Raw genomic sequence first — 5,102 nt, 5'->3', positions numbered from 1 at the left:
CGTCATGGCCATCCACGGCTTGCGCAAGCAGCATGTCTTACATACAGTTTCTAAAAAATCGCGGGCTCGTCTAGAGCTAACCTTACTGCTCCGTGGAAGAGTGAATGGGGTACCGCAAGTTATAGTAAGTATGTTTTATATCACTGAGGAATTTTGAAGCATTTAGATACAGTCTATAATTCAGGCAGGGTGTAATGTGCAGGGTGTTATAATGTGCAAGGTGTTTCTTAATGACCACCCTGAAAATGTATTTGAATGAAGGCAAAAAAATTTACTTATTAGCTTTCTCAAGTCATTATGTAAGGGAAGGTATAAAAAAAAAGCTGTGAGAATCTTATAAATTACTGTTAAGGATGGCAGGTGCCCAAACTATCAAAACCTACTTGATTGTCTGATGAAACTTGAAAGTTTTTCCTTCGGCAGGCCAAAAGTTTTGACTTTTCTTCTCTTAAATATTAATTTCTGGCCTCTAAGATTAACTTATCCTCCTTAAAAGTTATTTATAGTTTTTACTGTAAATACAACGAATTTCAATCCCAAAGTAAAATATTTCAGATCAAATTACGTTATAAAGTACCGACATTTTCGTACAGGTACATCCTTCGTAAAATCCATTTAACGAAAAAATTCATTTTTATCGTAAAATGTTATACCGTAAATTTTACAGTATTTATTTGATTCGAATGATTCAGTGGTTTTGCTGTAATTATTACTGTGAAAAGTACGGTATTTTAAATGTTTTGTTCCGTAACATGTTCCTGTAAAAATGAATTTCGCGGTAAAAAGTATGATGCACACCAAGTACCGGTACTTTTCACCGTAATTTGATCCAGAATTTTTTACATTGCCGCATTTATGGATTAGGTTAACAAAAGTAGCGTAACTTGAAAATAGGTCTCATTAAAAGTAAATTTTTTTAAGAACAGAAGCTATCCTCCTCAGTTGCATAGCAAACAAAATAAATTTAAAACACGTTAATGAGGAAAAGTAAACTTGTTCAAACAATAAATTCCTATTTCAAAATAATAAATTCATTTATACATATATATATACTCATCTAGGAGCAAACTGTCGTTATTTTTTTTATTGTTGGTTATTAAAAATTAATAAAGCATTTGATAGTATTTCTTGCTTGTGTAAAATATTATCTCATTATACAAAAAAATCGTAGCAGTTTTGAGTGTTCAACTTTGTCTTGCTACACAGAAACTGAAAAAGGATATGTACCTTGAAAAGGATATGTACCTTGAAAAGGATATGTATCTGAGAAAATCACTTAATAGCGGTAAATTTTAGTTATCATGGTGTGGATGGCATAATGTTATCCGCGAACAATAGTATCATGCCAAGATATGCTAAATACATTTTATCCTTATATATACATATATATATATATATACAACAAAATAAATAAATACAAGAAAACACGAAGACTATGTTTTTACCTGTGATTTTTACTTATTGTGTTCTATTTTATTTGTTGCAATTTTTGTAAAAAAATTTTTTGAGTGCTCCTCACACTATTGAATTAATATATTTTGCTTTGGCTATATTGATACAATATTAGAAAGCACTCTTTTTTGCGGATATAATCGTGTGGGCTGATGAAAAGATTATATCTTTTATTTTCCGGTTTTTTTAAATTCATCCTTTAATTAAATTTCATCCTTTTTTTTAAATTATTTTTTTTTAAAATTATTATTCCCCCCCTCCTTTTTCATATGTCTATAATTTTCCTTTGTTTCATCTTCGTTTTGAATATATATATACATATATATATATATGTAGCCTTCGAGTTTACATAAAAACTTAAATATAGTAAGGAAGTATATTGATAATGATGACGGTCGGCTGTTTAACTATGGTTATAAAATTAATGTTGAAAAAAAATAATTGATCAGTATATTTAATTCTTTTAAGGAACAAAAAATTACGTAAAAAAGAAATCTAATTTAAACTGATTAATTTTGCATGTGAGAGCACTGAAAAATCGCTTAAAAAGTTAAAAATAAATAAAAGAATTAAAGTGTTTTCTTCTCAAATGAATGCGTATGTTAAGAAATGAAAAATATTTAAAAATTATTTACAAATTCATACATTTTTAACAAATTCTAATTATTTTAACTGAAAAATTATAACAGCATAATACCGTTTTGATTTAATAAACTACAACGACTATTCTTTTATTAGCTGTTATAAAATAACATTATTCAGCGAATAACATAGTTTCTAAAATAAATAAAGGTTACGTTCAAATAATATCTATAAAAATTAGTAGTACAACATTCTCCACATTCTTTCTTCAGATCCATTTCTAAGTCCCATTGTCAGTCCATTTTGGAATTCAACTCGTCAACCCAACTTTAACCGCCCACTTCCATGCCCGGAAGTGATATAATCTTCTTGGAAGTGGGAGGAGTGTTCTAAAGGGGTACATACTCCAGAGCCAGAGAGAACGTCTTAAGTTCTAGCATTTTTCGAAGTTTCATTTGATAGAATTGTATACTTTCAAAATTATTATGGGGAACAACATGATTTCTGAACAGGAAACCGACATGGTTTTCACAACGGAGCAATCCACTTTTCTTTCTTACTATTCAAGGAAAACAAGCAAATTTGGAATTAATTATGCAACCCATTTTGACAATATCTATTCCGCATTTCTCGGCACTGGTGATTCTAACACAGTAAAGGAAGTTTTAGAGCTTTCCAAGGAGATTAAAATGGACTTTTGTAAGATTTTTAAAGGCAAACTGAGGCGTATCTTTTACACTTATAAGGATTTTTCACATCTCTGTTTGGTAAATTGTTTGCAGAACTTCATAGTAGTTACCGATTACGGTGCAATGAATGAGTTTTATGGACATGAATCGCCGACATGTTTTGAATCAGCAACCGGTTTATATTCAATGACAACACTCAATCTGGCCTTCATCATTTCCATATTAATTTATTATTATTATAATTAATATTATAATTATGATAATTAATATTATAATTATTATGATAATTAATATTATAATTAATATTACTATTTCCTTTTTTTAAAATTTTATTCTTTTATGATTTAAAATTCGCGAGTGTTAACATTTTGACACAAAATGTTCATTAAACATAATTTTCACACTTTATTTTTAGCATTTTCCTTAATTTAGGTCAAATAAGTGAAACATTCATTATTTATTTCCTTCATTCATAAGTATTCATTATTTATTTCATTATTTATTATTCATTCATTATTTATTTCATTATTTATTATTCATTCATTATTTATTTATTATTCATTTTCATTGTTTACGGTTATGAAACATCGGTGCTTTTTCTGCGTTAAAGGTAAAATTTGAAATTCTATTTTAGTACAAATGTAATTCCGACAAATTTTTTTCTGTTAGACTGCTTTTTAAAATTAAAAAATACTAAATTGTATTTTTGTTCGTAATTAGAGCATTAGAAAAATGATGGGACACAGGTGTCCCCTCTGAGTCAAAGATTATTGTCCCACAAGAAAATCTTTTATTAGCTACATTGCTGGTGTGGGAATCTAAGATTATCAAGCTTTTTTATTTATTACTTATTTGTAATTAAAATTTATTAAACTTATTGATTTGTTTATTTTTTTTTTGTCTTAATAACTTTTTAAAATAATCTTCAACTTATTCTTCTTTTGAGTTTAATTTAATAAAAATTAAGGGGAGGGGGCGTTGAAGCTTTCTAGAGAGACAGCAAAGAATTTATAAAAGAAATTATTTTTAATATTTAATAAATTTTTAAGCTAATGTTTCTGTCTTTTTTACTTTTGGAAAATAAATTAAAATTCTCATCAACTATTTCATTTTATTAAAGCAGTTATTAATATAGCAATTTGTTGAGTAAAGTTGTCGATTTCAAAATATTAATAACCGAAAACAAAAAGCACCATCTTGATATTATAATGTAAAAAAACCATGATATTTAACATTACGCGAAAAAAAAAATTTAAAAATTTACTTTAACATAAAACATGATCCACCCTCTTTTTTATTCTTAAAATTAGGATATTTGAAGCGGTGTGAAAAAAAATCGAAGAGGTAAAAATCGAGATTTACTTGAAAAATCTTTTGAAATTTCTTCTTCTTCAAGAAAAAAAAAAAGATTGTACCCTAAGTATTATTTTAATAACAAATTTCAAACGCTGATATATATTTCCAGAATTTTGATAGTTTAATTACATAGTCCTCACTTTTAATTCCCAATGGCATTGCTTAAAGATTTTTTCTCCTAGTTAAAAAAAAGCAATAGTTTTAAGCGTTTTCTTGTTATGCCATCTTGTTAAATTGAGTTAAATTTCAAAATGGCCCCCTCAACGTAGTTTTGGTACAAAAAATTTGAAAAAAAAATTATTTTAATTTTTATTTCCAAAAATTACATTTTATTTGGAATGAGCCCGATGTCCAACCACCAATTTATATATATATTACTTTGTCTCAAATGGCCACATCCCACCGCTAGTAATTTTTAAAGAATGAAGTTATGGTTATACAGAGCCAATGATTTTTTCTTCCAACTTTGGCTGATCCTCCCATGCCACTTCGCGATCTGCCCGGCCAATTCAAGAAATCAAGAAAATTTTGGACATTGGTCAGCCAATTCACAGCGTTTTTGCCCAGTTCGCGAAGTGACTGAATCCAGGCTTTGGCACTAACATAGGCAGCTCATAGGAAATATACTTATATAAACTGCTGTTTGTAGAAAATGCAACACCATGAAGGAATCATCAGAATCAAATGAAATATTATTTTAATAATGGATATAGGATATTATGCAAATTAATAAAGTTTCAGAGCCATCGCGCGTGCGTGGCGCGCGCAGCGCCCTCTGAATTGATGCTGAAAGCGTATAAATAAAGTGCTGTAGCGGGACGTTGAAAATAGTCTATGATTATTTGTTAGTGGCAAACGTTTAGTGAGACCTGAGTATGCCTCCACGACGGAAGAATAAGAAATTCAAGCAACTTACGGAGTTTGAACGAGGGAGGATAATCGGCCTTCGAGAAGGAGGATTTTCCTATCGCGCAATAGCAGCTCGTATGCAGCGGAACAGTTCCACAGTGATGCGAGTTTGGA

Source organism: Parasteatoda tepidariorum, chromosome 8 (genome assembly GCF_043381705.1).
Source record: "Parasteatoda tepidariorum isolate YZ-2023 chromosome 8, CAS_Ptep_4.0, whole genome shotgun sequence".
Classification (NCBI taxonomy): domain Eukaryota; kingdom Metazoa; phylum Arthropoda; class Arachnida; order Araneae; family Theridiidae; genus Parasteatoda; species Parasteatoda tepidariorum.
The sequence above is the reverse complement of the archived record's forward strand: the minus strand, read 5'-3'. Positions refer to the sequence as shown.